Raw genomic sequence first — 21,976 nt, 5'->3', positions numbered from 1 at the left:
ATTTTGGCAATGTAATTTCCGGCTGCTTGATTCTCCAACTTTTTGGCCATTCAATCTGTAGACATGGGCAGTGAGTAGTGTTGAGCCACCCCCGTAGTGTTCGAGTTCGGTTCGGTTCGTCGAACACCCTTGTGTTCGCCGAACTGTTCGTCGAACTGTTCGTCGAACACCTTCGAACACCGTTAAAACCAATGGCAGGCAAACAAAAACACATAGAAACACATAGAAAACACCTTCAAAGGTGTCCAAAAGCTGACAAACTGCTCAGAAGACATAACTAACACATGGAAAAGTGACAAGTACATATAGTCATGCGAAAAGAAAAGAGGTGGAGGAGTAAAAGGAGGGGGAGACACAGATATAGGCATGTCATGCCCTTCTAAAATCCAAAAAGTGAGAAGCCGACACGGTCAGTCCGTTCCTGCCCGTGCCACCTCCGTGTCGCTGGGTTTGTGCCAGAGCCGCAGTGGACCCTGACGGCCAGCCCCCCTCTCCCAATACTGGTGCCTGTCCGCTGGTGGGTCGAGCCCCCCCGCAGTGGGGGTGGAGTAACATCTGCAGAAGAAAGACCATCTTCCAGCCAAACTAAGATGTCGACTCCTTTTCGTGGACAATGTGATACGATCCCTTTCTTATGGACACGCCCATCGCTATAAATTCCAGATGAGGCATAAAAACAGCAGGTGCTTCAACGGATATCAAGTGCTCCTTCAAGTGGGCTCTCCACCACCTCAATTTCAACATCACAAATACTCCAGTCCTCAGAGGTGTCACCCCAATCGCACATGCTTCTTCACAGCTCCCAAGTCTCCAGCTGCCTGTCTGAGTATGGGGTAACACAGATGGTTGAGTCGGCACAGCTGTTTACTCATACTATAGCCTGGGAAATGGAGGTCTGCTCCAGAGCTTCTGTTAATCCAGACGAGGAAATGATCTGCACTGATGCCCAGAATCTTTATAAGTCGGATCCAGGACCAGATGAAGAAGGTTCTGAGCATAATGCAGACCCACGTTCCCAAACTGTAACTCCTGTTGGTGGAGACAATGATGAAGATGATGATGAGACTCAAATACCTGATTGGAGCGTCAACTTGACTTTTCGGTCAGGGCAGAAAGAGGTTGGCTCTGAGGACGACGGGTGTGAGAACACACAGGGTGATGATGACGAGGTTGGAGATCCCACTTACTGTCTACCCACAGTCAGCCAGTCGATGAGGTCAGCAGAGGAGGTGGAGGAGGATGTGACTAGCCCAGGGGATGGGGATGACTCGGTACCCGGGCCTTTGCCTGGCCTTGGGGATGTCGCGGTGGTCGGCTCCCTGGACCGTACCCTGGGGTCACTCTTTAAAAGAGTGGATAATTGTTAATTTTATAAGAGTTCGTGACGCCACTTGTGGTATCTGGTGAGAAGCACCAGCGCTGCAGCAGTCCACTGAGGCCCGTGATAAGGCAGCTCGATGGTATAGCTCCCCACAGGTTGAGCTAGGTCTCAGGGCAGCATATGCAGGGGGAATGCAGGACAGGCGAGACCCAGCTGGGTCAGAGCAAGAACGGGAATGGACACAGTAGTCACTTCAGTACCTTTCACTGGTGGAAAGTCAGGCACATCCCGGAGCACTGTAGGGTGAAGGGTGCATATCAGGATCCTCCCCAATGAGCGGGTGTAGGGCCTCCTGTTTCTTGCCTCTGCGTAGTAAGTTTCTGACCTGCCGGGAGCTAGGCCTAACTTTGTCTCTGTCCTGCGCTGGCTGACCTTGTGGTAGGGCCTTCTCTTGGAGTTCACGCTCCCAGTATGCGAGGCCTAAGCATCTCCTGGCTCTGTTACGTATCAGCACCTTAGCGATCCTGGGACTTGAAGTTCTCCAGGGATTCCAGTTATGCCTTACTGGGTCATAGAGATCCCTGTAAGCTCGGATCCGGTGTCCGGCAAATGCTTCGGGGTGAGCTGGTTATGCTCCTCTGCCCCTTATGTACTAACTCGCCGCTCGCCTTCGGCCTACTCGGGCCCTCACTAGGCTATACACACTAACGGCAGCTTGCCGCGCTTCACCGATCTTATGGCGCCGGCACACCTTAAGCTCTATCTGGGCTCCCTGAATCTAGCTACCAGGAGCCTCGTGCTCCACTGCTGAACTATTAACTGAGTTCTCTAGACTAGACTGAGCTCCACTGCAGACTGACTTCTCTTAGGCTACTCTACTGCAGGAACTCTTCAGAGGAACTGAACTGCCTAGCTCCACCTTCCCTACTTATATCCCTAACGGGCTCCCTCTGCTGGTCTGAGGTGGAAGATGGAGATGTGTAAATGTTTATGGGGGCCTCTTGTGGAGGATTCCATCAATGCACTCTTCAAGGATCTGTGATACCAAGCGCAGTGGGGCGTCACAGATGCTATTGACGACGAGGTTAGGTTGCGTCTTCCTGGACAGAGACGGAGTACTGGAAGCACGTCAACAACTGCATCCTCAACCACAACTCTACCTCTGACCACAAGTCGTAGTGGCTCTTCAGGTCGCATGGGCTCTAAGCCTTGCATAGCCTGGGCATTTATTCAGATCAATAAGGATGACCCAACTCGTGTTATCTGTAATATTTGTCACCAAAAGCTAACTAGAGGCCAAAAATCCATAGTTTGAGTACTTCATGCATGTACCGTCACATGGATATGAAGCATAAGTTGCAGTGGGAAGCTCACTGTGCTACAATGTGGCCTAGTGGGCTGGGCCAACCACCGTCTGCCCCATCTTGTGCATCTGCAGCCTCTTCATCCTCTGTGACTGGGGGGACAGCAGTCACACATGTTTTTGGATGCAGACCTGCCACCTCTTTACCCGCAACAGCCAGTGTGATTGGCAGGTTGTCAGTTCATTGGGAAGTGGAAACACCTGCTGGTGTTGAGCGCTCTCCGACATCAAGAGCACCACCTTTGGATCAAGGCAACCTAACATGTTCGCCTGCATCTTCCTCACAGACCGGCAGTTTGCCGGGGACACCCTACTCAACCCCGTCTAAGCACAACAGCCAGCCCTCGGTCCCTCAGATGTGGAAAAGTAAAAGACCATTTCCTCCTAGACATGAGAAAGCTAAGAGGTTGAATTTCACCATCTTCAAGCTGTTGGCTACAGAAATGCTGCCTTTCCGCCTGGAGGACACAGTGGATTTTCGAGACCTTATGTCCGTCGCAGTGCCCCAGTACCAGATGCCCAAAGAAAGGTGTGCCTGCGCTCCACCAGCATGTCGCACACAACATCACCGCTTCTTTGAGAAACTCTGTGTGTGACAGGGTGCATTTCACCACAGACACTTGGACGAGTAGGCATGGACAGGGGCGTTACATGTCGCTGACTGGGCACTGGGTAACTATGATGACAGCAGGACAAGGGGCTGCTGTCCAAGTCTTACCGTCCCCACGAGTTGTGCGTCAATCCTCTTTATCTCGAAGTTCCTCCACTGCTTCTGCCTCCTCAACCTCCTCTCGGTCCTCCACCTGCACCCAAAGCCTGTCTGGTAATGCCACCTGCTTTGTGTGTTGCGTACATACAGGTGGGCGGGGGTGCCGGTCGGCCTCTGTGTCTGCGGTGATATCGATGTTGTGCCTCAGCTCCGCCCACCCGTGGTCATGTGATGCGGAGTTCAGTTGGCGTCCTCATCCCCATGACGACGCACGCATCATGTCCTGTCTCACGGTGTTGTGACTTAGCTCCGCCCACCCGTGGTCATGTGATGCGGACTTAGCTCCGCCTACCCGCGGTCATGTGATACGGAGGCCTGCTGGCGTCCTCATCACTATGACAACACACACATCATTTCCTGTCTTACGGCAGCTCCAGCGCCTATAAAAACAAGCAATAGAGATGCAATGAACACGCCCCCTGACGAAGGGAACAGCCGAAACGTGCGTAGGGGCGTCTCTCTCGACATGTGCCTCCCCATTATGGACCCCTAACAGTGTTCTTGCCCCCTGATGATTACATTTGGATACTGGAGAGTTGCGGTAAGCATTCAATGGGGACTCCTATGTTCCCTCTATTCATCTAGTGCACCGCACATGACAATAATAGTAGATAATAGGAGGGTGATATGGTAAATGACTTCTATTGGTTTCTATCACACAGTAGTGAGGGTAATCAGCATAAATAGTATCCATTCCAATGCTTATACGTGTTATATGTACAGCAGATATGATATAACTAAGTAAATACATAGGATCTAGGTCTGCTATGGATTACCTATATTATGGGTCCCTGTGTGGAGTCACATGTGGAGAGGGCTGTTATTGATTTTATTGTCCTTTTTTATAATATTGTACTGACCTTTGTATATGTCTGATCTTTGTATCATAATAAATATTGACCATTTTTTGCTACAGAATTGTTGATTCGGTCTTCGCTTTTTTCTCTGGTAGTTCTATATTTGGCGATGGAGTCGCATTTAGTCCATATAGGGTAGTAATTAATAAAAGGTACATATCATACCTATATCTACACACATGGTGTGATTTATACTACCCATCTATGATTGGTGTTCTTTATAGTCTTATTACTGTGTTTTGCACAGGTATTTTCCTTTCTAATAACATGGACTACAAGGCTAAGGAAAAGTCCTGGTTGTCACAAATTGATCAGACATTCGGAGGTTCAGTGGTTGATGGGCCAGTAGCAGCTGAACAGGGATGGGATGAGAAATCCACGTTTATACAGAAATTACTAATAAAAAGAACGAAACTTTGGTGGAATAAGGCGTTTTTGGGAAAATACATTACCCGCCAAATGATCCCACGAGGACTGAGAATTCGCATTACCCCTACATTTCCAGTAGAAGATGTAACATTTATGTCCAAATGGGAGGAGTCTTGCACAAATTGTTCATTGTTGCTGATGCAACTATTGGTGGATTTGAATTCACAATCTATTATGGACCTGGATAATCAAATAGATGTCGCACAGACAGAGTTAAGATCCAATTGTCCAACGGAGAAACTTTCTAACTACAATATACACATTGATAAAATTTTGGATTCCACAGTCAAGAGGATCCAGGAGGTGCAGATGTCTAAATTCAATAGAGACATGAGAGACTACCATCAGAAGAGAGTATATATATGGCGCAGACCAGGAGGTCAGGGCCCCAATTTTTCACGCAAACTTTCGAATTCATCGGCTACATCACTTAGTGATCACTCGGAGGCATCCTCTTCATCCATAGTTACAAGATCCGGTACCTCTAACAAAAGAAGGAGGGAAAATAACTTCCATCCCTACAAACGACAGGAATATACATCACCGGATCATAAGAGGAATGACTCTAAGGTAATTAATTTGAGTAACTATATTCTTACTGAGTCAGATGTGGCCCTTCTTAGTAAGGGTCTATCCTTTGCCCCGAGTGCCCAATTTGATGCATTTACAGCTATTAAAGATTTACATATATTTGCACGGGCCCTGATCTTCAAAAGACACTTCTTTGATGGTGGTCTCCATGATCTCTTTCCCACAGAGGAAGAACAGGCTGCGGTGAGGATACTGGAGGATTTGGCCATTGAACATAATACCCCCCTAGGAGGTAAGATTCCTAAATCTATTAGACCAAAATCTAAGAAGTTTCCACCATTAACGTCATGTTCCAATGTGGATTTATTTGTTAAGATTGTCGCTGATGAGCTAATGGCGATTCCGCGTCATATCTCATGTGATAACATGTCTAAGGAGGAACGTGATAGGCTAATGTTCCTTCAGAATTTACCAGGTGTCCTTATCAAACCTGCGGATAAAGGGGGGAATATTGTGGTGTGGCCCAAACCTATGTATGAGAGGGAAGCATATCGACAGTTAAATAACAAAATTTGCTATAAGAAATTGACATTCAATCCCCTCACCACGTATATGGCAGAATTGAAGGTGATTATCAACAGAGCTGTTGCAGAGGATATCATTACGAGAGAATTAGCTTCAGCTCTGTTGGTAGCAGAACCTACGATTCCCACCCTGTATCTTCTCCCCAAGATCCACAAAAATGCCGAGATTCCCCCTGGACGCCCCATTATTTCGGGTAGGGGGAACTTCTTGGAACATGTCAATAGGTGGATTGACTCCCATCTGCAGCCACTGGTGGAATGCCTACCTTCTTTTCTGAGAGATACTGGCGAGTTACTTAGGAAGGTGGATGGACTATATGTTGAGGATGATACCACCCTAGTGACTGCCCATGTGGAGTCACTCTATACCAATATTAGACATGCGGATGGTATTTCCGCGGCTAAGTTTTTCTTGGGCACCTCATCTGTACCTTATGCCTTAAGATCCTTGATCTTGGAACTGTTGGAGTTCTCTTTGCATCATAATTTTTTTACATTTAAGGGGTCTTTTTTCCTGCAGACCCAGGGGACAGCAATGGGTGCGGCTTTTGCGCCGTCCTATGCCAATCTGTTCCTGGGTCTGTGGGAAAGAGACCTCTGCCTGACAGATCGTGAGGAGTCAATGGGTCGTGTCCTCTTTTGGGCACGCTATATTGATGACATCCTCATGATCTGGCAGGGTTCAACACTAAAACTAAAAGAATTTATGGATCAATTAAATGGGAACGTATGGAATATACATCTTACATATCAGTCCAATGAACAACAAGTTGAATTTCTGGATGTGTCACTGATAAGGGATGACACCAACTGTCTACAGACGACGCTATTTCGGAAACCTACATCTACCAATATATTGCTACATGCAACATCATCCCACCCTAAACATATGATCAGATCGGTGCCGGTGGGACAGTTCCTCAGAATTCGGAGGATCTGCTCCACCGACACCGAATTCGAACGACAGGCCTCTGAACTCAGAGATAGATTCCTCGAGAGAGGATATAGCCGTCGTATGATCAAGAGGGCATACAACAGAGCGAAATTCTCGTCCAGACATGACCTGATCTATGGAAAGAGAAGTGATGAGGGGACTGAAGAAAATGAAAAAGTGAGATTCATCACCAATTATCATTCTCAATTTTCTAAGATGAGACAGATACTGTCTAGATCTTGGCACATTCTGAGAGCTGACAGTGTCATCTCCAAGTTTATTCCAGAGAGGCCACTGATCACAATTAGACGGTCAAGAAATTTGCGGGACCATCTAGTTCATTCACACTATGAGGGGTCGGAAGTGGCTTCATTTTTGGACACTCAGAGGAGGAGGAGTGGATGCACTCCTTGTGGCCGATGCGTCGCATGCCCAAATGTGGAACGTTGTGATACGTTCTTTGGTTCGGATAGATCTAAAACGTATAAGATCAAGAAATTTATCACCTGCACCACCAAACATGTCATATACTTTGCTACATGCCCATGTGGGCTTATATATATAGGTATGACTACTCGCCAATTCAAAGTGCGAGTCCGTGAACATGTTCTGGGCATTATTGCGGCGGCCGGCCACGTGGATGCATCCACTCTCAAAACCCTTCCCCGCCATTTCAAGACCCATCATAACTGTGACTCATCAGCACTCCAGATTAGGGGTATCGACTGTATAACACCTAACATTCATGGTGGGAGGATTGGCCAAAAATTGACGCAAATAGAATCTCGTTGGATCTGGACCCTTGGTACACTACAACCGAAGGGTCTTAATGAGAGCATTAGTTATTCCCCCTTTCTCTAAAACCCATACCATACATTAAAACCTGTATATTAATATCTCTATGCTAGTGGCCCTCTACAACCTACGTTCAATTTTATTCTGTATATGTTTATTAAGTGTATATATTGATTTTATCTCTTTTTGCATCTATCAGGATTTCTCTATGCATCTATGATCGTCTTTCTTTTTGTCGACAGCAGGGTGATTGTTACTGGTGAGTGAGAATGGCTTAGATGTGATGTCGCATTGGATCCTGACATAACGACGAGGGAACACCGACTACAAGTCGATGCGAGAGACATTAAACATTATAGCTAAAAGGACTGTATACATATATTGAGGTCCTACCAGTGTAGTCTCGGGGATTCTGTTTGTCTACACTATGTTACTATAGATCTGTTATAATGTGTATTTGTCTTCGCCTCTATATTGACTTTTATATGGTGTATTTGATATGTTGTGTGGGATTCATGTATGCTGGTGTAATATATGGGGTGCATGGGTTGGTGGGTGAACTGTATAGATATATATCTGTTTATGTTCAGTATATATATTTCAATGACATGTAATATATGTACTATGTGCATTACTTCTATCCTTGGGGAGGGTACTGTGGGTGACTTTGATTGTAGATATCATGTTTATATGTATGTGTGTATCAGGTAGACATCGCGTTGGATATGGAATATGTCCCGATTAATTGGTTTCCCCTTGGTTCGACCCTAAAATATACATACAGGTAGTGGACATTTTGTGGTATGCATACATGTATATAGTATATGATATATGGGTAATTGGCCCTAATCAACTACCTTTTTGTGGATTATCAATGATATACATGTGGAGGGTAGATATAATGTGGATATATATATATTCATTATAGGTGTACCATGAGGACGATATGCCTGATATCATGATACATTGGATATGAGATATGGAAGGTGTACATCTGATCCATATATCTTCTCTCTCTATAGATGTATATATGATCTTTTCCTACTATACATGTTGCTTATGGTGGTCTTCTACCTAGAATCTGTCATCCTCACATGTGGCACATCCCTCCTTCCACCTCTTTTCCTTCCCTCCCCTGCCTTCCGTATCTTTTGTTCTTTCCCCCTTTCTTTCCCCTGTTGTTCCGTTATATGTTGTGTCTTTGTATTGTTACATGTTTTCCCATTGTTCATAGTCTATATATGTTACTCTGCTATGAGATAACAATCACGATGTGCATTTGCATAGAGGAAAATGTGTGTTGCGTACATACAGGTGGGCGGGGGTGCCGGTCGGCCTCTGTGTCTGCGGTGATATCGATGTTGTGCCTCAGCTCCGCCCACCCATGGTCATGTGATGCGGAGTTCAGTTGGCGTCCTCATCCCCATGACGACGCACGCATCATGTCCTGTCTCACGGTGTTGTGACTTAGCTCCGCCCACCCGTGGTCATGTGATGCGGACTTAGCTCCGCCTACCCGCGGTCATGTGATACGGAGGCCTGCTGGCGTCCTCATCACTATGACAACACACACATCATTTCCTGTCTTACGGCAGCTCCAGCGCCTATAAAAACAAGCAATAGAGATGCAATGAACACGCCCCCTGACGAAGGGAACAGCCGAAACGCGCGTAGGGGCGTCTCTCTCGACATGTGCCTCCCCATTATGGACCCCTAACAGTGTTCTTGCCCCCTGATGATTACATTTGGATACTGGAGAGTTGCGGTAAGCATTCAATGGGGACTCCTATGTTCCCTCTATTCATCTAGTGCACCGCACATGACAATAATAGTAGATAATAGGAGGGTGATATGGTAAATGACTTCTATTGGTTTCTATCACACAGTAGTGAGGGTAATCAGCATAAATAGGATCCATTCCAATGCTTATACGTGTTATATGTACAGCAGATATGATATAACTAAGTAAATACATAGGATCTAGGTCTGCTATGGATTACCTATATTATGGGTCCCTGTGTGGAGTCACATGTGGAGAGGGCTGTTATTGATTTTATTGTCCTTTTTTATAACATTGTACTGACCTTTGTATATGTCTGATCTTTGTATCATAATAAATATTGACCATTTTTTGCTACAGAATTGTTGATTCGGTCTTCGCTTTTTTCTCTGGTAGTTCTATATTTGGCGATGGAGTCGCATTTAGTCCATATAGGGTAGTAATTAATAAAAGGTACATATCATACCTATATCTACACACATGGTGTGATTTATACTACCCATCTATGATTGGTGTTCTTTATACTGCTTTCTATCTGCACAGAAGGAATCCTGCACACCTCCTTACTATGCTGGCAGCAGGGCTCAATGGCATCAGTGTTTACTTTGAAATGTCTGGGAAATGTGAGTCACACAGCTGAGGAGTTGTGGTCAGCTCTGGAGACCCAGTTTCATGAATGGTTGTCTCCACTGGACCTGCAACCAGGGAAGGCCGTGTGCGACAATGCTGAAAAACCTGGGAGCGGCCCTTCGCCGGGGCAATGTCACACACGTGCCTTGTATGGCTCACGTGTTGAACCTGGTTGTCCATAAATTTTTAGCCCACTATCCCGGACTAGATGGCCTTCTGCAGAGGGCACGGTCGCTGTGTGCTCACTTCCGCCGTTCACATCCCGCAGCTCAATGACTTACATCTCTACAGAAGTCGTTGGGCCTGCCAGTTCACCGGCTGAAATGCGATGTGCCGACACGGTGGAATTCAACTCTGCACATGTTGCAGCGACTGTGGCAGCACCGACAAGCCCTGGTGCAATACGTTCTGACGTATAGCCTGGGCCAACGAGATCCAGAGGTGGGGCAAATCACGCTGCAGGAGTGGTCTCAGATCAGAGACCTATGAAGTTGACGTGCCCCCTGGGCCGTGGGGTACCGAGCCGGGCCGGTAGACGCTGGTGGTTGTAGTCACTGTGGCGGTGACCCGGTCCGTGACTCAGGGTGGTCAATCCAAGGGTAATTTGTATATATGGATTTTATAATGTTCGACTACGCCACCTGTGGAGTGCGGCCAAAGGGGCCGCCACTGCGGAACAGTCCTCTGAAGCTGGTGGTTTTGCAGCAATGGTATTATTACTCACCACAGGAAGAGTGTAGCTTCAGGGCAGTGTGGGTGGATGATGGTGGTTGTAGTGCAGGGAGTCAGTAATGAACACAGAGTCCGTGTGATGCAGTCCCAAGATCTTTACTCACAGTTGTTGCAGTCCAGATTACAGGTACCAGAGCAATCTCCCCCGTCGTGCTGTGTGTACTCAGTGAGGGGCTCAGTCCACCCCCAGATAGCTCCGGAGTACTTAGCAGGACCCCCTTCTGTGTGTCCTTTCTCTGGCCTTCTCCCTGCACCTCACACCCAGTGACACTTCTATCCGGTATCCTCGGGCCTTGGCTTGCGACGTGTGTTCCTTCCCCTGGGTCCTATGTGGCTACCTTCTTAGTGAGACTGGTGTGGACTTTGGCCTGCAGTACATGAAATGCTGCAGCCTCCGGTTTCTAGTTGAGCCTTGCTGTTTCTCCGCTAGTTGAGGGACCAGTTCCCCTTATCTGGCCTGACCCCTCTACCTCCTGGTAGCAGCGGGAGTACGGGTGGCCTTCTGCACGGCCCGTACCCCTAGGATCCCTTCGGTTCCTGGAGCCTTCCTGCTCCCACTCCTCTCTTCTCTCCTTCAGTCCTGGGCCTCCCAGGCTAGGCCCGCCTCCGGAGCAAAGCTCATGCCGAGCCTCTGCTCCTGTCACTTTTCCTCCTCTGACTGGCTTGCTCTTTCTAAGATTGCTTCCTATTTATACTCTCCCTGTCATGTGCTCTCCTAAGCTGCTCCCCTAAGCACCCACTACATAGGACCCTCCCACCAGCAAGGGACCTGGGACTGTGCTCTCCCTTAGGAGCAATCTCGCCCTACCCCCACTGCGGGTATGTGTTGGATGCAGGTGTTAGGGTCCCAAGCCATACGCCTTCCTTACCTGAGGGTGAGATACCACACCTCTGGGTGAGATGCAGTAACTCTGTGGCGACTGAACCCTCAGGGGCGCCACACACCCTTCTGCACAGTTTTGAAATGGCGATGAAGATGTTTAGTGCTGACGACGATGTCATTATCAGCATGACTATTCTGGTGATTTACATGCTGGAGCACACATTAAACAGAATTCAGAGTCAGGTGGTTGGACAAGAGGAGGTGGAGGAAGTAGAGGAGGAGTCATATGCGAAAGGGATAACACCTCCAAGGTCCAGACGGTTGGCAGCACCAAGGCGGCAGGCATGGGAGGGTGGGGGAGAGGGATTAACCAGGGCGCATGGTAGCAGCCAAACTGTTGAGGAAGGTGCAGGAGCCGAGGAAGAAGTGGAGGACGAACTGGCGATGGGCATGGAAGACTCATCAGATGAGGGAGACCTTGATCACATTTCTGTTGTGCGAGGTTGGGGGGAGAGGGAAGAGGAAGGAAGCATGATTCTTACCTCACTACCAACACAACAAGGACTTGGTCCTCCTGGATGCGCAAGACACATGAGTGCCTTCTTGCTGCACTACCTGCAACATGACCCTCGGATTGTCAGAATTCGAAGTAATCCCGACTACTGGGTTGCCACACTCTTAGATCCCCGGTACAAAAGTAAATTTGCCGAAATAATTCCTGCCATAAAAAGGGATTGAGGCATGCAGGAGTATCTGCAGACGCTGTTGCAGAATCTTACATGTGCTTTTCCACAAAACACCAGTGGTGCACGTAGTGAATCTCACAGTTCTAACTTGCCAACTGTGGGACTGTCGAGTCTTCATCACTCAAACCGTAACAGTAACACAGTATCTGCTGGTAACAGCAATTTTGTGGAATCGTTTCACCACTTTTTTAGACCATCCTTTGCAAGGCCACAGGAGACAAGAAGTCTGACACATAGTCAATGCCTAGAGAGGATGGTACAGGAGTATCTCCAAGTGAACCACGAAGCCATGACTGTGTCACTGGACCCTTGCTCATTTTGGTATTCCAATCTGGAAAAATGGCCGGAGCTCGCCACTCACGCCTTGGAGATCTTGTCATGCCCTGCAGACAGCGTTCTCTTTGAACGTGTGTTCAGCGCTGCTGGTGGTGTGCTGACAGATAAGCACACGCGGCTGTCCACTGAGAATGTAGACAGACTCACGTTCATAAAGATGAACAAATCATGGATTCGCAAGGACTTTTCTACCCCTGTGTCATCCTTGGGAGACTAAAAGCTTGAGGATTTGGTAAAATCACCTCACCAACCGTTTTAAGCAACTGTGGGGCAATTGATGCCACTTAACCCTAGAACGCATGACCATAAAAATCTACACTTTCACATACCTGGGGCCTTTTAGGCCCATGTGCAAATAACATGGAAGAACTCACTATATACATGAAGAATACCTAGAGTTTCAAAATTCTAACTAAAGTAATCTTGCAGAAAATAGAAAACAATTAACATGGCGGGCCTGCGAGGCCCCAGGTATGCGTTCTAGGGTTAAGTGGTGTCTGTGCCACAATTTTGGGAAAAAATGGAGACTCTTTTTGGAGTCCCCTTGCTGTGTCTTACGTGACGTTGGCATCGTCAATTCCAGGTGGGTTGGGTCGCTGCCCCCCCCTTTTAACTGTAAGAAACTACATACACTATGGCTTGGGGTAACACAGATGGTTGAGTCTGAAGAGCTCTTTACTCAGAGGTCTTCTCCAAATCTTCAGTGTCTGCTAGTCAGCGTAGAATTTTTAACTGCATCTAGCCTAGGCAGTCTGTGGGGACCCCCAACCAAACCCAGACGCTCAGCCCCCCTAACACCCCCCTTTCCTTGACAATACAATAATATAACTCTTACAACTGGATGGGTGAGGATCGGTAACAGCTTTATTAACTCTTTATACTCATTCCATTAGAAAGGCATTTTATTTCTAAAATAATTCAGCTTGTTGCAGCATGCCCTGGGTCTCCACTCCGGCAAGTTGGCCAACAAGTGTAACTCTCCAACATGTCCTTTCTATTTCCGGGCCACGGAGGATCCTGCGTACTCGTATGCAGGACTCTGACCCCCACCCATCACTCTTAACACTTGTTCCACTCCGTCCTGGAGTCCTGACAGGAATATGTCCAGTCCAATATTAAGTGAACACCGTCGGGCCATATGAGGCCTGCATTATCTCCTTCCAGTTGTCGGTGTCGTATCACTACACCACCTCTGTCTCTTCTAAATTTTGCCATCCGAATATTTATTACGCGCCTTGTCTGTTCGATGGCCGTGATGTCTCGTGCACCTTGCCATACCGCTATCGGCACAATCTCTGACCATACTATAGCTAGTTTTGTGAAAAATTCTCTGAAGCGCTCAGTGTCTAGTTTCGTTATTGCCATTAGTTATGCGCTCTTGTGATGACCTAGGTTGTTTCCCGCGGCCTGTATAACTAAGATGACCGGACCTCTTGCCTCTCTCCCTACCTTGATTACCTCCATTAGTATCTGAGGCCATAGCAGGCCTCTAATACCTCTCCAGTTGAAATATGTGTTATGAAACTTTAATTTCCTCCCGCCTGGGCGGACTTTCGCCCTTTTTTCTGCCCAATATATATATGAGCGGCCTATCACCCACACTGTTGGCTTAGCGTCACCTGTAAAAGAAACAAACCACGTTAGGATAACAAGTCCGGTCTTATGCATCTCGCCAAACACGTGGATCGCCATCTCCCTATCCTTTGAACTTCCATTTCTGACAGTCCTGCTCTTGCTGCTTCCGTGGCCATGCCTATGCGGAATGAGTGTGTCCCGTAATCTTTGGGGTGGTTCCCTGCCGATGTTATGCATTTATTAAATATAGCTTGGAACTGGAATCTTGATAATGGCGTTCCATCAATGTGTGATAGGAAGAAATTACTTTGTGATCTGATGGTTAGATATGTTTTTACTATTGTTACCCGACTCAGTGTACCGTTTGTGGGTTGTAGAAGTACCCAAGTGCCCCTGCCCGCTGGAACCATTTTCGATTGGTGTATGCGTAGACGTATTGCATTATTGGCTATGACTACGTCCTGGTGTAATAAGCCTCCACTGGTGGTAATTTTGGATTGAGGGATTAATTCGCTTATGCATAGCGCCCCGAAGAAGGCGATCACAAATGCAGTAGACAGTAGTGTTGCTTCAAATTGTGAGTGTCATGTTAATGGTGTTAGGGATATGATGTGAGAAATCAGTTTTAGTGACATGGGACGGGACGTCCACACTCCTGACTTGGCTGACCCCTTTTCCACCCTTTTATGGATTGTCTGATGATGAATCTATGTCACATAATTATTCGGAAGAAAAAGACTCAGGATATATAACCATGCACACCCAATGTTGGAAAAGTGAAAAAAATCTTTATTACATGATTACATTTAGACAACAAAAGAAAAATTTTTTAAAAGCATTTAAAACAGACAAAAACATGTGCAATCTTCATATGGGGGAATTCATGATAATATGCATAAAAATAGCAATAAACCCCACTATGTTATGTGCCACAGGTATATTTTACATCACTTATATAACATTCGATTAATGTAGACCAACTAAGCAACCCTGGCTATAAATAGCACAGCACAACCAGTCAAAATATGTGTTTATGACAAAGCAAACCCCCTAAATAATATAAGTGAATCAAGGAATGAGTAGAAGAGATGGTCTATTGGCAATGGGGGCCCATATTTTAGAGATATTGGCCAGATTGTGTCACCAAAGTCATATATGACGTGGCACAGTTGATCCACATATAAATAACAAGCCAGGCATTCCTGAGTGGTCAAGTCAAGAAAATAAGTAAATAAAAAATATATGGAAGAATAATTACCTGATGGCACCAGAGACCCTACGCGTTACACTGCTCAGACACAGCTTCGTCAGGGGTATGTTGTCTAAGAGCACATGTGTGTGTTATATAGTTGATCCCAAATGGTGTGACTAGTTTCAGGTGAGTGTTTGTCTCCCTATGGTGTGTAGACAGGCCTGTTCTCATCAGAATGTGTTCCACCCAGTCCACGTGGAACGCAAACGGAAATGGGTTAAACGTCATATCCGGTCCAAAGCAGAGGGCGCCAAATACAGCCCTGAAGCTATTATTGTCAAAGGTGCTCCCACCCGTACCATACGGTGGAACGGGGGTGGAAGTAAAGTAAACGTCATATCCAGTCAGAAGGGTAAACACGCAGAGCAATGAACTATGCACGTAGTCATAATAAAGAAGAGGCTTGCGTTCCACGATGGAACGCAAAAACCCCAGGAGCAGCGCGTCCGCTGCAGAGAATAATAGTGATCACACAAGAAAGTGCTAGCATTAAAAAAAAATAAATAAAGAAAGAATTGCAGTCCAAACCAGGAATACTAAGAAGTCAGTATATGATCTGAGGACAATCACCAAACATGCATAGATACAAAGATAGATACAAAGATGCATCACATAACAGAATACAGACCTGGACATATAAGACTCACTAACCAGACAGACATAAAACAACAACAACAACAAAAAAAAATCCCATTTAAAATAAAACTCTCTCCTTTCCCTCTTTTTCCTTTTTTCTCTTCCAAACAAAAAAGGAAAAAGAGGGAAAGGAGAGAGTTTTATTTTAAATGGGATTTTTTTTTTTTTTTGTTGTTGTTGTTGTTTTATGTCTGTCTGGTTAGTGAGTCTTATATGTCCAGGTCTGTATTCTGTTATGTGATGCATCTTTGTATCTATCTTTGTATCTATGCATGTTTGGTGATTGTCCTCAGATCATATACTGACTTCTTAGTATTCCTGGTTTGGACTGCAATTCTTTCTTTATTTATTTTTTTTTAATGCTAGCACTTTCTTGTGTGATCACTATTATTCTCTGCAGCGGACGCGCTGCTCCTGGGGTTTTTGCGTTCCATCGTGGAACGCAAGCCTCTTCTTTATTATGACTACGTGCATAGTTCATTGCTCTGCGTGTTTACCCTTCTGACTGGATATGACGTTTACTTTACTTCCACCCCCGTTCCACCGTATGGTACGGGTGGGAGCACCTTTGACAATAATAGCTTCAGGGCTGTATTTGGCGCCCTCTGCTTTGGACCGGATATGACGTTTAACCCATTTCCGTTTGCGTTCCACGTGGACTGGGTGGAACACATTCTGATGAGAACAGGCCTGTCTACACACCATAGGGAGACAAACACTCACCTGAAACTAGTCACACCATTTGGGATCAACTATATAACACACACATGTGCTCTTAGACAACATACCCCTGACGAAGCTGCGTCTGAGCAGTGTAACGCGTAGGGTCTCTGGTGCCAGCAGGTAATTATTCTTCCATATATTTTTTATTTACTTATTTTCTTGACTTGACCACTCAGGAATGCCTGGCTTGTTATTTATATGTGGATCAACTGTGCCACCGTCATATATGACTTTGGTGACACAATCTGGCCAATACCTCTAAAATATGGGCCCCCATTGCCAATAGACCATCTCTCCTACTCATTCCTTGATTCACTTATATTATTTAGGGGGTTTGCTTTGTCATAAACACATATTTTGACTGGTTGTGCTGTGCTATTTATAGCCAGGGTTGCTTAGTTGGTCTACATTAATCGAATGTTATATAAGTGATGTAAAATATACCTGTGGCACATAACATAGTGGGGTTTATTGCTATTTTTATGCATATTATCATGAATTCCCCCATATGAAGATTGCACATGTTTTTGTCTGTTTTAAATGCTTTTAAAAATTTTTTCTTTTGTCTAAATGTAATCATGTAATAAAGATTTTTTTCACTTTTCCAACATTGGGTGTGCATGGTTATATATCCTGAGTCTTTTTCTTCCGAATAATTTTGTGTCTTTACATCAGGTTACTGTAGCACCCCTTTCTATTTGTGATTATTATTCCCAAGCAGTGCCCACTTTTTCTTTTTGTGTACTTGAATCTATGTCACATCTCCCCAATTCAGTAGTTGGAAGTGAAATGCTACTCCGGTCAAACACCGCTGCGCTGATGCCCCTGATATGCCCCTCATCATTAGCTGGTGGAGAAATTCTATGGTGACTTGTGATCTGGCTTGTTCACATTGGTCAACCCGTCTGCCTGCTACTAGTCGTGTCCACTCTTCCCATGCCTTACCGTATGCTTGCCACGTCGACGGGGCGACTGATGTTCTGATTAATGGCATCAACTATTCGCCACTAGATCCCATAGGGAGGGTGGGCAACTGTTGCCCGATGTGTGGGCGTTGCGGAAGAGCTCTGTGAAAATCTGCCAATTGAATTGTTATAAAGCGTTAGCAGCAGCTTTAGACCCCTCAGCATAGTGACTAGCGCGGACCCATACATTGTGTTTTAGGCACAGGAATGCTAGCCTGGGTAGTAGGCCTAGCACTGGGAGAGACGATGATGCCATCTTATTAATGCAGTGCGCTAGGCTGGTGTTTTTTGCTATGAAGCGTATATTTTTGTTAGCCAGGCGCGCGCCCCATATTTCTATTGCTACCACTATTGGGAAGAAAATTTTTTTTCAGGGCTAGATGCAGATAAAAATTATTATTAATTTCAAAGCTGGTGGAGCTTGGTATAGATGGCCTAATACAATGAGTCCCACACACTGCTAGAAGCCCAAATATTTTTTTCAGAGCTAGATGCAGAAAAAAATTATATTGAATTTGCAACCTGTTGGAGGTTAGTATAGATGGACTAATAGAACAAGTCCCACACACTGCTAGAAGCTGAAATATTTTTTCAGAGCTAGATGCAGAAAAAAATTATATTGAATTTGCAACCTGATGGAGGTTAGTATAGATGGACTAATAGACCAAGTCCCACACACTGCTAGAAGCCCAAATATTGTTTCAGAGCTAGATGCAGAAAAAAATTATATTCAATTTGCAACCTGATGGAGGTCAGTATAGATGGACTAATAGAACAAGTCCCATACACTGCTAGAAGCCCAAATTTTTTTTCAGAGCTAGATGCAGAAAAAAATTATATTCAATTTGCAACCTGATGAAGGTCAGTATAGATGGACTAATAGAATGATGCTATGCCCAAAAGGTTTTACTTCACTAGGTGCAGTAAAAAAATTGGTATTCTATACACAGGTGGTGTAGCTTGCAACACAGATAGGCTACTCCACTGACTAACACACTCTGCAATAGGCCAAAAAGGATTAGCTTTGCTAGATTTAGCCAAATGCTGTGAAAAAAACTGGCACAGCACTGGCACAGACCTGCCTGGCAAAAACTGATAGGAACTGATGTAACTTAGTCCTGAAAAGGACTGCAATTACAATTAGTCTTTACTCCCACAACCTATCTATTTAAAAGCACAGACCTGCCTGATAAAAGTCATAGGAAATGCTGTAACCTAGTCCTTAAAAGGACTGCAATCACAACTCTTCCCTACTCCCAAGCTATCTGTAGATTTGTGCGAAAATTGGCTTGAAATTAACAAAGTATAGCACACACAGCAACAGCGGTGCCGTCTAACACGCAGCTGCAGCAGTGAGAAAATGGTGGCGATGGGGAAAATGGCTGGGTCTTATAGGGCAAGGACATGTGACATACACTGCCAATGACACATGCCCTTGCTTGTGTGAAAAACAGCAGTTCGCTCTGTGTGTGCGCTGTTGATAGGATGACAGATTGTAAATGCGGGAAAGAGGAAAAAAAATGGAGATCTTCATTATTCCTGCAGAAATCCATCCCCTGCCCCTCCCCCCGCCCCGCTGTACACTCAAACTGCGTATTAACATTAATTTTCAGCATTACTGAGAAAAAATCCAGTTATGATTTTGGGGCACGAACAGTTATCGAACATAACCTCGAACAGCCGAATTTTTCTCAAATTGTTCGTGTTCGCCGAACGGCTCGAACACCGCCCAAAACAGCTCGAATTTGAGATTGGCGAACAGTTCGAGTCGAACAACGCTCATCTCTAGCAGTGAGTATATACTTTGACCCCTGACATGACACACTAGGAGCGGGTTATAAAACATATGTGGGGATAATATCCAGGTCTGGACATATTTAATGGCAATGCCTCACAACCAGAGAACATTCTACTCATGGGGTTACCTTGCTCCAAGACACACCCTAGCTCTTTGGAAACATAATCTATACTGGAACTTTTCTTTTCTGAGATTGGTGTCAACCTGGCCCATATGGAAAGCTAAGTACTTTGGCTGATTACTAGATTTGCAATAAATAATATATTGTATACACTCCTGAAGAACCTCTGGTGCTGGAGGGGTGATAATAACAGATGTTGGCACACTAATGTTGCTACGCCAGTATGGATATAATTATCTTATATGCCTCCCAGACATACTACTACTACAGGTGCTTCTCACAAAATTAGAATATCATCAAAATTATTTCAGTTTTTCAATACAAAAAGTGAAACTCATATATTATATAGAGTCATTACAAACAGAGTGATCTATTTCATGTGCTTATGGCTTACAGCCAATGAAAACACAAAAGTCATTATCTCAGTAAATTAGAATACTTTATAACAACAGCTTGAAAAATGTTCTGAAATGTTGGCCTACTGAAATGTATGTTCAGTAAATGCACTCAATACTTGGTCGGGGCTCCTTTTGCATCAATTGCTGCATCAATGCGGCGTGGCATGGAGGCGATCAGCCTGTGGCACTGCTGAGGTGTTATGGAAGCCCAGGTTGCTTTGATAGCAGCCTTCAGCTCGTCTGCATTGTTGGGTCTGGTGTCTCTCATCTTCCTCTTGACAATACCCCATAGATTCTCTATGGAGTTAAGGTCAGGCGAGTTTTCTGGCCAATCAAGCACAGTGATACTGTTGTTTTTAAACCAGGTATTAGTTCTTTTGGCAGTGTGGACAGGTGCCAAGTCCTGCTGGAGAATGAAATCTCCATCTCCAAAAAGCTTTTCGGCACTAGGAAGCATGAAGTGCTCTAAAATTTCCTGGTAGATGGCTGCGCTGACTTTGGTCTTGATAAAACACAGTGGACCTACACCAGCAGATGACATGGCTCCCCAAACCATCACTGATTGTGGAAACTTCACACTAGACCTCAAGCAGCTTGGATTGTGGCCTCTCCACTCTTCCTCCAGACTCTGGGACCTTGATTTCCAAATTAAAAGCAAAATTTTACTTTCATCTGAAAACAACACCTTGGACCACTGAGCAACAGTCCAGGTCTTCATCTCCTTGGCCCAGGTAAGACACTTCTGGTGTTGTCTATTGGTCATGAGTGGCTTGACACAAGGAATGCGACACTTGTAGCCCATGTCCTGGATATGGCTGTGTGTGGTGGCTCTTGAAGCAATGACTCCAATAGCAGTCCACTCCTTGTGAATCTCCCCCAAATTTTTGAATGGCCTTTTCTTAACAATCCTTTCTAGGCTGCGGTTATCCCGGTTGCTTGTGCACCTTTTCCTACCACACTTTTTCCTTCCACTCAACTTTCCATTAATATGTTTGGATACAGCACTCTGTGAACAGCCAACTTCTTTAGCAATGACCTTTTGTGGCTTACCGTCCTTGTGGAGTGTGTCAATGACTGCCTTCTATACATCTGTCAAGTCAGCAGTCTTCCCCATGATGGTGGAGCCTACTGAAACAGACTAAGGGAGCTTTTTAAATGCTTCGGAAGCTTTTGCAGGTATTTTTGTTAATTATTCTAATTTACTGAGATAATGAATTTTGTGTTTTCATTGGCTGTAAGTGACGCACCCCCTGGGCCTGTGTTGTGGATGCACGGTGCGGGAGTACCCGGAGCCGGATCGCTGGGGGTTGTAGTCTCAGTGTGGCGGTGACCCGGTCCGTGCCCAGGGCGGTCAAACCAGTGGCAGTCTTGGTGTAATAACAAATGTCCGACTACGCCACCCGTGGATTGCGGTCAGTGGGGACCGCTGCTGCGCTGCAGACCGCTGAGGCTGATGTTGTTTGCGCAGCCGAGTAAGGGATAACTCGGGAGAAGTATTGCCTCAGGGCAGCTAGTGTGGAAGATGGGAGTGATGGTGTGAGCGTCCCAGTACTAATGGTGCTGGTGCGGCGATGAAACACAGAGACGTGTGGTGCAGTTCAGGGTCTTTACTGATGGTATAAAGCAGACCCTCCCGGGAGTACTGGTTAGCAGTAGAGGCCTGGTCAGTCTGTGAGCAAGCAGGATCTCCCCTGGCCAGGCGGAGTTGTAGGCCTCCCCGTCTATCTGCACTCATTCCTGGCTACCTTGCTGTAAGCGGTTACAAGTAGCCAACGTCCCTGAGTATACCGTGTGGTGCTCACCCGTATGGCTGGTGACTTGGGGCCTTCTGTTAGCCTCCGCTCCTGGATGGCGGCGCTGGTCCCTTCCTTGTGACTG

This window comes from Phyllobates terribilis, unplaced genomic scaffold, assembly GCF_046119375.1.
Source record: "Phyllobates terribilis strain yellow unplaced genomic scaffold, ASM4611937v1 Scaffold_4__5_contigs__length_816908805, whole genome shotgun sequence".
Taxonomy (NCBI): domain Eukaryota; kingdom Metazoa; phylum Chordata; class Amphibia; order Anura; family Dendrobatidae; genus Phyllobates; species Phyllobates terribilis.
This window is presented reverse-complemented; position numbering follows the sequence as displayed.